This window comes from Andrena cerasifolii, chromosome 2 (assembly GCF_050908995.1).
Source record: "Andrena cerasifolii isolate SP2316 chromosome 2, iyAndCera1_principal, whole genome shotgun sequence".
NCBI classification, from domain to species: Eukaryota; Metazoa; Arthropoda; class Insecta; order Hymenoptera; family Andrenidae; genus Andrena; species Andrena cerasifolii.
The window spans coordinates 12,514,614-12,526,763 of NC_135119.1; the positions used below are offsets into that span (position 1 = coordinate 12,514,614).

The 12,150-nt window shown below is 46.0% G+C and overlaps 2 protein-coding genes across 3 annotated transcripts in view; one reads left to right on the forward strand and one right to left on the reverse strand.

Annotated features, from left to right (window-relative positions):
• The window catches only part of Timp (Tissue inhibitor of metalloproteases), a 28,302-nt gene extending 17,289 nt beyond the window's left edge, over positions 1-11,013 (reverse strand). Inside the window, exon 1 of the mRNA XM_076830838.1 lies at positions 10,523-11,013. The gene's annotated coding sequence lies outside the window, so the exon portion shown is untranslated. The remainder of the gene's footprint in view (positions 1-10,522) is intronic.
• The window catches only part of Syn (synapsin), a 38,082-nt gene that overhangs the window by 20,247 nt on the left and 5,685 nt on the right, over positions 1-12,150 (forward strand). The gene's annotated exons all lie outside the window — the stretch shown is intronic.

The window sequence follows — 12,150 nt, forward strand, 5'->3', positions numbered from 1 at the left end:
AATGTCGGTAGTAGCACCAAGTAGAAGCGATAGCAAAAGGTTACTATCACTTCAAGTAGGTGGAAGGCTACTGTGGCTCCAAGATGCAACTAGGGAAAACCAACCAGTAATTCACCGCATACCAGTGAATGACCATTAGGCAAAGAAATGTCAATTATAAATTTAAACGTTATTATATGTTTATAAATGGAGTGTAGTCGCACTTTTAATATCCTATATTTTTAGTTACGCGTATTAAGCAAACATTAATAAGTAGGTACAATTCTTATTAAAAGTATGCAGTCATATTCTGGGCTCCTACACGTTTTGCATTTAAAATTTTTTTTTTGAATTACGATAAGAATAAGTAATTATTTTTGTAGAAATTTCAAGAAAAATAAATTTAAATGCAATTTCAACAGTTGTTTTGTTGTTATACATAAATACATTCAAGTATTAATCTCAAAGCTCCATAGATTCAACAATTCGGTCATTCACTGGTTGGCTTACCCTATGCTGTAAAACGAGTTTACCACGTGAAATCGGGAAAATGAAGTGTGACGAATGTTGCTAATTGTGAAAACGAAATCTGAGACTGCTCGTATCGTTCATCGAGAACGATTGCATGGACCAAGGAATAAGTCGAATATTTGTGGTTTAAAATCTTTCTGTGTCCTCGTGATTTGGTATCTTCTAATAATGAGAAAGGTGAGTCAAACGATTACACGTGACTCCTTATTTACCTGCTAATCCAAGATAAACATTGCTCCCCGAATTTTTTTGCTGATAATATCCCAGGAATTAGAATATCTCGTTAGCAAACCGTGAGAACTTTTCGCCGATAAGCACATTCACAAATTGACACGTTTTACGATGAGAATTCCGGGAACCAGGGTAATCGTGCAACAGGGAAAGGCGTCTCGATAAAAAAAAAGAACTGAACGAACTTAGCATTCGCTTCGTGAATGCAATGCGCATTTATATTTACAGTGTGACTCACTGTAAATACATATAACGAAGGAACTGGTCCAATACTGGTGGTCGACAATGCGCCGTTCGTCAAATCACTTGTTAATGCGCTCCGCGCGGGACGATAATAATCCGCCACTCTTCATTCATCGGCCGAAATGAAAACTGTAATCGCTTTTATTAAGCGCCGGCCGTAATAAGCGTCGCGCGCACTCGCATCGCATTAATTCAAAGATTCGCCAGTGCGTCTGCGACAATGCAGCCCTCGGTGGTGTCGACCGAATCCTAATGACCTATGATTCACCGCCGATTGAGCCGGATCACTTTCAGACACCACTGCCATCAACAATTTCGCCAGGGAACGGAGATACGTCATCGATGGAAATTTCGGTCCCACCTATTCGTGGACCATTTAGTCACTTAGCTTCGGTCATTGTAAAAAGAATGCAGTTGAGAACTTTGGAAATTGTGGTTCGATGATATTCTATATCGTGCTTAAGTAGTTTCGTTTAGAAAGTTCTTGTCAGACGAATTACGTGGGCAGTAGAAACGTCCCTTCTAGGTACGGCTGTCTACTGATGCAAAATTAGTAGTAGGTTGTAGATTGTAGAGCTTCGAGGCAACAATCACTTTTAACAGATAATTGTATGGCGAGTACCTTCCCTGTAATTGAGTATGTGGTTAATAAAACATGTAGTTGCAAAGGGGTACATATTTGGGAGACTTGTTACGAACTACACGAAAGGAAGTCGAAGGTACGAATATTAGATATTATCGATCAGAAAGGGAAGTAAATACTGTTGAAAAGAGTGTTTCGCAGTGTATTCCGTGTCATGGAAATGTTTCAATTCCTTCCTCAATGACATACGCGTCGAAATATTTGAACACCAGCGTAAATCTCCGATCGAAATGGAACAAGTAGTTTCAGTTCGATCCTAGCCAGACACCGCGAAGTAACCTCAAACGTATCTTTAATCAACACAAACAGATTTTGTAGCTTCCACAAATTATGTGTTTACATAACAAAGAAGGAGCTGATTCCTGGAACTTCTTACATTTGTGAAAATAATCGTTTGAGGGGAAAACCGCGGCGGATGTAGCCTCGAACGCACTTTGTTGCAAAAACACCGACTGCGGGTGGCAAAATTCATTCGCAAGGAAAAAATCAGCCTGACGCAGAATTACGTACAGCCATAAAATCCGTCACGGGGTTTATAACAACAACTGTCCTCTTTCTTGTATGGAAATTGCGGTCGCTGAACAGTGAGGGGTAATTTTGCGGTCGAGTCGCCTCTGACAAATTTTGCGCGGTACAATTTAATTTGAAATATTTCGGACGATCAAAAGAATCTTCGTGTGCCAGCGTTGTTAATATACACGTTTCGTGTTTCAAATAGATCGTCAATTATACTAGTACTATTTAGGGTAGAAATTCCATGGCACAGTGGTCCGTTGAATAATGCCAAGGAAAATGATGATACATAATTTTGTAAATGAAGAACTGAAAATTTAGGGTGGATAACAGAGGATGAAGGAAGTTGTCGATCTGTACGATTACCGGTAGCTCGATACGCGGTATATTTACCAGGATGTTTAGGTTTAGTAAAATATGGGGCCAAAAATATAGGGCAGTTAACCGTACAGGAATAAATGGGTAGCTATTTTGGCGCGCATCGGAGAAATAAAAGTGTTTCAAAACAGCTCGTGGGTCACAAACCGCTGACACGAATTGTCTGTACCTATTTATAGCCAGACAGGAGAAAAATAGAGGCTCTGACTGACGAATAGCTCTATCTTTGGTGCGAATCCACTGCGAGCAATTACAACGATGCGCTTCACAGGCACGCTGGGACAAGCTGTCGAACAACCGTTTTTCATTGTCGAAATGTTGATCTAATTTGTGTCAAAGTCACCTTCATTTACACTTTAGAACTCCTTATTTTACGGCTCCTTTTTCTATTGTTCCACTTTTAACTAGAACAACCTTCCATCTGAAATTCGCTCTCTAACCGCCCTCTCATTTTTCAAACATGCAGTGACATTATTTTTTGCTAATCAACAATAACAATTAACTCCTTTCAGCGTCACACATATGACTTTAGTCCTTACTCGCGATTACATTATTCAGCTAGCTACAGCTATTTTCCGTATAGACTGTTAGTGTTAGTTTTAAGTAGTTTTAAGTAGCTTTAAGTGGCCAGGTTAATAACAGCTGACAGCTGTACACCGCCTTTTGCATTCTTCTACTTTTACATGTACTATATAATTTCTAACTATTTTTTTCGTTCTTGTCTTCTTATGTGTTTCGTTTCGTTACGTCCACTGTGCAATAAAGAGTTATTATTTTATTTACCTCCTTCATACAAAATCTTTCCGCTACATCAATAAAAAAAACCTCAGAAATGCGTCGCGAATCTTATTGAAGTTGCGTTAGTACATCCTTCAAATTGCATTGTTAAAGTTAATCTTCGAAGGAAACGATCGTCGCGTGGTGGTTAATTATGATTACAGAATACGATTGCTCAGAAGAAGTTTTTCCAGCGAAACCGCGTTGGCAGTGTGAAATCAAATACGGCATGCTATCGAAGCATCCGATATTCAATTCTAACCGCTCGTGCTGTCCACCTGCTGCCGGGCATAATGAAAATAACAGATGAAATCACTCTCGGGTTATCAGGATGCGCACTTGGAATCGCGGCTGTTTCCTCGAAGCGTGGGCGAAAAGATGGCAGAAGAAGTCGGAGCTCCTTTGACGATGATCCACTATTTGCGTGTATGACTTCATGGAAGGTCTGTCGAAGCAGTGTCGCATTTGTCCTTCGTCGCTGAGAAGCAGCGACATCCGCGCGAGATGCAGTTTTAATTAACGCGCGATCGTGCGTCACTTTAGAGAAAAAATAGGAGCAGCACATTCGAACAGATGTAGGGGATCGTGTTGCAAGGGAAAATTAATTTCTCGATTCAGGAGTCACAGAATCCGCGGCCGCGCCAATTAGTCAGGATCCCGGTGGCTCTGATTTATCGTTCGAAAGTCACGTGGTTCGTGTTACACGAACAGAGTGTCCCTTCATGTCGTTGGACTTGTCGCGCGAGAGAACGGGAAGGGCGGAGAACACGTGCAGAGGGTGGAGCGGGAAACGGTGGAAAGCACGTCGCGTTTAATCAACGTCTTTAATTGCTAAACCGCTTTCCCATCCTAGGAACTGTCTCATTCGCCGAAGCGAGGTTGCGAAAGCGTTTAGACGCGGTTATCGCGGTTCCTCGGTTCCTCGATGAATGAGATTGTTGCTCGGTGAGTCAGCAGCCGTAGTAAAGTTACGGCGTTAGTTAGCCCGGCGAAAGAACGCGGCAGACGTCACCGCCACGGTACAACCGCTGTGTATCGTTGGCCGTGCACGCCGGTGAAATTTTAAGAGACCTCGTGGCAGGGTCGCCGTGAACCACGCCGAAGGTCTTCAACGTGCTCCAAGTTGACGAATGCTAATTCATGGATACGCGATCGGTGCCAAGGCTGACTCATGCCAGTGATTCGCTCGCATGTACGAAGCAACGCGCCCTGCTGAAAATTCATTTCTTCTGCGGTGACGATTCCGTGCTTTCCTGGAAACACGAGCGTGGACCGAGCATGGTGAACGAGGGCGGGATGAAAATCACGAACCAAGTGATCTTTGTGTACCTACTCCCAAGAATACTGTTTCTAATTTTTGCAAATACAGTGAGACGGCCACTGAGTCGTTTCGCCCCCGAAAAATGCACCTTGCGGAAGTACCTACCTACTCTGCCCACTCGGGACACTGTATTGTGTTTGCAATTCATTAAGAGGAATATATTGATTCGAGACGTGAGCTTCTATGTATATGAATGAATGGTACTTTACTCGAGGAGATCAAGCGTGTTTACTTGAACCTAAGAGGACGGGAGCGTTGATGGCATTGCAACCAAGCCCTAAGTCTTTAAAATGGAAGCTTCGTGCGCGAGAGTTTCAGCAACCGTTCGTTAAGACGATTAATGCATCGGTCGTGCCTAATGCAATCGGCCTGGCTGGCGAACAGCGTGCCAGCGAATAATCGCGAATGTTAATTAAAGCCCGCGGTCGGTTATGTGCACCACGTAATCCTGCGGCGCGCGATGAATCCTCCTCGGGCGCGGGATATGGAAAGATAAACAAGAATAAACAAACGGGCGGAACAGGAATGCCAACCACCCAGAAAGTGCATGACGAGACTGGCCATATATTCGTGATGATGTAACGGGAGAAACCGCGGAGACTGAGACACACCCCGACGATACCGCAGCACGTGCTGTTTCGTAAGCTACCGACTTTTAGGCAAGGCCACCTCGATGTGAGATGCTGCTTGCTCTGCATATTACGTTTGTCCAGCAACGACTTAGGAAACGTTATTCGTTTCGGCCATTTAACGTGAATACTACTGCATTGGTACTTGGTAAAGAATATTTCTACTACTTTCTTCATATGCGTTCAACGAATGTCTATCGCTCTAAATCAGACGAGTGTATAATAAATTGCTTTTGGAGAAGTATTAATTGGGCTGGGGATTGTGAAAGTGGTGTAAGTCGTGTAGTTTTTGTTTAGATTGATATTTAGACCGTTGCGGTTTGGGCGCATTAAAAAATATTTTTCCATTATTGAACAAAGTGTTTCACAATATATATACTCTTCTAATGTCAAATCATTTACTTATCTAACATTGTAAAAATTTTTAAATCTTTGAATATCCCCCAAATTACGAAAGTGTTGAAACGTAGTTTTCCGATCTTCAGAACATAATAGATTCAAACATTCTTTCGAATCAAAGCAATTTTTATTTTCAAATACGTTGTCACTAACAACTTTGCCATTTTTGGTAATGTATTCTTTATCATTTTTGGTAATGTATACTATACCACTATTTTTCCCAACTTTTCTAATATTTTCAGCATAATTAAATACAGTTCGCGTTTTCTTTCTTTTTCTATTTTCTTGCTCCGCATCTAAAGTTAATGATACAAAAATATGCGATTATTTCCTTTCTCACAAATTACTTACAGAGAACAAACAACTTACACCACTATCGAAATAAACGTGGATCTGTCGCGGCTCATTATGAAAGTGACACCATCGTGTCATTGCTTACTTCGTAGCTATTTTGCAACAATTCTTTCATAATATTGAAATATAAATCAATGTCTCATAAAATAAGAGAAATCTCAATTTCTGTGGTGTCCTGACTTACACCACTTTCATAATCACCTGCACAATTATGAGACGATCTTCTGTCCAATAATTGCATCGTTCGGTTGTCAGTTCATCTTTCAAGAACGCACTCGTCGAATGGTTCTTGAAGCGCGAGCAATTACCACCGAAGAAATGTAGTACCACTCAATGGTTCCGGATAAAGAAAGCCCGAGTTTGCGGTTTGCGGATATTTTAAGACTTCCTCTAACGTTATTTCCTCTTACTCTAACAACGACTTCTTGCAACAGGCTTCGTAATTCCGAAGAAGAGAAAGGAACGGGTTGTATACCTACGAGCGCGGCCCCATCCATCTCCATTGATCTGGTGTTGCGGACAATTCAATCGGGCAGTACCCGCGAAAGGGTGGTCCCGTGAATTCCACGGGAACTATCAATTTATGACTGGCGCCAGCGGCGGGCATTGGATAATGGCCAACGGTGGAGGAACGCCGTTAATCACGGCTGTGGCGCGTGCATTCGCGTTGCCGAAAATGCACGTAACCGGGCAGAATGGGGTCGTGAAATAGCGGCGCACTGAAAATAACGAACGGCACGCACAGTTGAAACGGTCGCTAATCCTTGCCCGAGCAAATATAAAGCGTATAAAGCATAAATATTACCGAACAGTTGCCGTAATGACGCTTGATAAAGAACGGCCCTCTTGCGCACTGTAATCACCCTACGAGACAGGCGTAAAGCAACACCATATAGGCATAAATAACGAGAAAATTGCCAATAACTCTGACGCCCGTCCGGGGAAACGTTTGATCCCGGAATAGTTGACGATTTATCGCCGCGATTCCCAGATTACGCTGTCGTTCGCCGTAAAGAAGAATGAATCGCGAACTCCCGCGGCGTTATCGAAACGCGACACCGTACCCCGTCCCGGTTTTCCATCGTTTCTACACGCACGACAGTGCGTGTGCAATCACGAAAACGGACGGCTATAAATATTCGATTCGCCCGTCTAATCTGTTGGTCTACGAGGCCAGGTCTACCGGCGTATACCACGAATGGGAATAACAAAACGCTCTTGGAGCAAAGGTACATAGACGAGCGATGCGAATGTGACTACTTACGTATCTACAGGGTGTCGCCTTAGCTGGCCTTGCGACGAGAGTATGTACTAGAGTTGCCAGGTGGAAAGATCAGTGAAAAATGTACAGCAGAATTTTCCCATACGGTGTCTTATCTTCGAGCAAAATGCCTCTGAACCTCGCGAAGTACGCGGGTTACATGCGCGCATTCCTCAGCTTCACTGACTTCATGAGTTCGACGTTCAAATTGATTTCTATCGAAAACAAAGCCGCGATTGAGAAAGTGTCGCTTCGGCTTTTCGACCCGGTGTGTCGTCTGGTATCCAGTGCTCCGCCACCCGTTACAGGACACCCTGTATAACGCGTTGTACACGCGTGTACGTAGGCACATGGAGGCCCGGCTGGTTGGCGCCACTCGGTCCTCCGCGTATCGGTGTAACGCGTAATAAACGTAATATCGTACACGCCGATATGGCTCATGCATTACGTTCCCTACGAGTCGAACCGAGGGATTATATCTTCCTCGGCTGGTTAATCGGCCTATCACAATGCGATGCCTCGACGTGGGGAGGCCGGAAAGGATTTATAACGCGTCCCAGGCTATCCGTTTCTGTTTGTACAGCAAGGGAGTCACTTGCTTCTAATGAACGTCCTCGCTGGCGGATGCTTTCTAACGTTACGTGGAGCCGTGCCGGGGGACATTCTTCCGTGGAATAAAATGGAGATTTCGTAGGGATTCTTCTGGGAGAGTGAAATGTTTGTGCAATGGCGCATACCGTTTGCCGTTGGATTCCTTAGAGGTTGGTCCACGTGAGTGGTGCCACTGTGATAACGCCGCGAATACTTTTTAGATGTCAAAATCACCTTCGTACGCGTCAGGCATCCTGGTTCCCTATGTCAGAGAACGTGGACCGTAGTTACGGTGTTACCGAAGCGATTTCAGTTGTCCGCGCCCGCCTGAATCTCAGGGATTTCTTTAAATTTCCATGCAGGGAGCGCGCTTAATTGGAAAAGCAGACGTAACTTAATATCGGATGCTACGCCATCGGAAGCGTGCGTGTAGAGCTAACGAAGAAGAATTGCTCGTTAACTCATTAACGGTAGGTGCGTTGTGCCTTCCTCGACGGGACCATTTCGTTCAGCGACTCCCGAGCCCGCGTTCCCGTATTTTCCGTCGCACCGTTTATCGAAATCGATTTCTCGGATGCATGCCGAATTCGATTACACGCGCGTCGCTCTCGCGAATTGAACGCCGAGCAAAAGCTCTCGTTCTCTTGAGCTTTACGGCACGCAACCTCCGTTCGCTTCCATTCAGAGCGTGTGCCGTGACGAAGAAGACGTAAGCAAACGTAATAAATAATATGGAACCCTGCTACTTTTATCTCTCCTCTGTATCTTTGAAACTATGCGGAGTACGTAGCCCATACGTCTGGCATCCCAACGAGCAAATGACAAATTTCCCCGCCAACTAATAACGATCCCAGATTCCTGAGCGATAGTGTAAATCCTAAGTACCTAATGGGACGTATTTCGCATGATAGAAATGGTAATCGAGGCGGCTCGGCTCGTGGGCTTTCTCGATCATGGGAATAAAATCGTGGTCCCCGTTTACGAGAAAATCCGTGCGCACCGCGTTCCCAGGCCTGTCCATGAATATGGAATTTCGTTTGACTTTGTGTGGCTTGGGATAATAAAACGTAATGCATTGAAATTTATGCATACCATTCTCAACGCTGGTATCGTTTTTTCCTAAATCGATTCTGCCACCTTGTTGACAGCAATTGGTAATGGAACTCTGATATTATTAGCATTCCATTAGCATACCCGAAGAAACTTCGTCTTCCACCAATTTCCCCCGTACTTTGCATTCAAAACACTCGGACGAGCATCGTATTTCACCAGGGACGTACAATGCCTTACCGATACAACCATCACGGCCGATCCTATTCGCAATTTTTTTACAGACTTCCCTACCCGATCAGTCGAGCCAAGCTAATTCACCTGCGATTGGCAAGCGGCCACCGCTTCTTTTATCGTAGACCAGCGACGTTATCGCGATCGGCGAAGTCGCGGCAAAGGGAAACGATGATCGGCAGCGCGATAGATCGAAGATCTCGACTAATTAGTACCATGAATTATTCATGTCGCGAGCTGTCGTTTACGGAATACGTGTAGGTATAACGATGACAGAATATAGGGAGGTGACAGTTTTATTCGCGTGTGATAAGAAAAACTCGGCGAGTACCTATTCGGTGTTTATTCTTTATTTTTCGGGTTGGGACACGCCGGTTACATACGAGACGGGCATAATGGGTGTCCGACGGCGAAATTAACATAATGAAACGATCGTAAACGTCTTCATCGCCTGTTATTTTCCCTGTTCGCGATAACCGCGCGCGGTTCCAAGCGGCTCGCGCTTCGAAGCGAGGCCCGCCGCGCGCCGTAAATGCTGCACACGCGTTTTTATTTGCCGATCTCTGCAGTCGAACATAAACGATTCCGTGTCGCGTCAACGTCGTCTAGCTCCTCTAGATTTATCACCTTATTCGCTGTACGTTGTACGAGATGGCTCTTGCGGTATTTACCAATAATACCGCGAAACGAAGCGTTACGATCGTCAAATATCTACGGTTTCGCATGGAGCTCGACAGAGGGGACTCGTGAAAGGCAAGCTCGATCAGAGGAATCGATCGGGTCAATTCGGAAGCCAGCTCGTGGGAACGTGATTCGATGACTCCTCTTCGCGCGATTAGCAACGTTTATTCTGGCCTCGTATGAAAGTGTGATGTCATCGTCTGGATTGCTAGTTCAATAAAGCGTCAAATCTAATCTCCAGCCGAACGGAGCGAATTGAAGCCTAACACTCGTGCAGAACTGCATTATCTTTGCTCCAAATTCGTTTAACCAATTAAATGAGCTGTATCCCAGATGAATCATCTGCCCGACATTCCCGTGAATGTGTTTGCAGCGTGATCGCGTAATAGAACTTCAAGAATCGATTCGATTGCTTCTATCATACGAATGAGTGACTAAACTTAATACATGTCATTAATATTCGTGACGAATAAACTTTGTACGATAGCTCGCGTGCTCAAACGAATCCTGCTAATTTCCCGCTAAAAATTCACACCACCCTAATCGAGCGCACGAAGGCTCCATAATTCTCTGTCCGAATCGTGATTGCTCTAAATCATAACAACAAGCCTGTCCGCGCAGCGATGCACGTGATTACCGTCTGCACAGACGCGGAACCGTGGACGACAGTACAATGTGAAAATCGCCAACGCGATGTGCAAAGATACCTTTCTCCGTGACCCCGCGCAGATCCTTCCGCTTCGGCTTTCCTCGCGCAGCTTGCTCGCACTCTGCCTTTCTCTCCGTTATTCTCCTTGACCTCAAACACGCGGGACCATGCTTCGAAATTGCCAGCGGGCAGGTCCGTCGACGGGCTCCCCGCGAGATTCGAATCGCGTGCACCTCGTTTTCCCTAGGCAGCGCTGGAAATCGGCGATCGAGCGAACAACCGCAGCCGGTCCGTGAGCTTTCACGCGCGCGTACCAACGATCCCGTGCCGCCAACTGTCTCGGCCGATATAGCATCGGGCGTGAAAGAGGACCGACTGGATTTTCACGCGTGTTTATCGATCCGCGCACACTCGTGCACGCACGCGAGCAACGCACGCACGCACGCACGCACGCACGCTTGCCGCCTCTTTCGCTCGTACGTACGCAAGTTCGTTCGTTCGCACGCAAGTCGAACCGTTCGCGCGCGAGCTTCGAAAAGCAATGCAAGCGCGAGCGACACGGGAGCCTCTCGTTCCTTCCTACGTTCTTACGTTCATCACCCCGCTGATTCCGTCTCTCTTCGTTCCGTTCCCACCCCTCCTTCCCCTTTTCGCTTCGGCCCGGCTGTCTTCATCGCGCTCGCTCAATCATACCTGTCCTCCGTCTCCGTCCTCATTTCTGACTTTTACCTTTCTCTCTCCCACGCCAGCTTACAGCTTGCCCTCTCTTTCGCCGCCTCCCCTCGCCCCCCACCTTTTCAAACTCGATCTTTTTTCATACCTATTCCCCCTCTTCGTCCCCATTTCTTTCGTCCCGTTTCTCTGTTCCTCTTTTATCCCATCGTCCCTTCCTCCTCTGCTTTCCTCGCGGCCTTACTCGCTCTTTCACCCCTCTCTCTCTCCCTCTGTCGTTCGTCCCTAGCAGCGCCGTCTCTGTCGCGCATTTTCATTATCGGCTCGCTCTGTCCCGCTCCGTTTGATCCTCCGCGATCCCTCCTCTCGTGTCTCCTCCCACCATCGCACCTCCGTATCCCACTCCTTCGCTTACCTTGCTCACTTTCCGTCTCCCATCGGCCACCCACAGTTCTCCTTCTCTCTCCCTCTCCCCCCTTCACTCCACTGTTTCACCGCAGCTTCATCTTCCTCTCTCATTTCCAACTGCGTCGATCTACATTTTTCTTTCTCCCCACCCCTTCCGTTTTGGGGGATACTTCTTCTCCCCTTTTCCTTCGAGCTCGACCGGGCTTCCCTCTTCGCTCGCCGAAACGTGCTCGCGGGGGTTCCACTCATCATCGTTTGATCCACGATTACTATCATTTAATATGTCCGCGGGCCTTTCGGTCCGTTCGTTCGCGAAACACGAACATGGGCAGGGTAGTAACGTATGTTGTCCCTGGTCAGTCGATGGACCACTCAACGGTTCCAACTTTAGGAACCTTAGCATTCATATTGACGATCATCGAAAATCGGTGGAGCCATGTTCTGAGGCACTGATCGACGTACACGAATTTCTGTGAGTTCTGTAAATTGCAGTAACGTGCTCGCGGTAGCTGTTCGAGGTACAGTTACGTCGACGAAGACCCCAGATATTCGAGAGCATAAATATGCATTCGAATGAGGTATCGCCAAACAATCTCAACGACACGA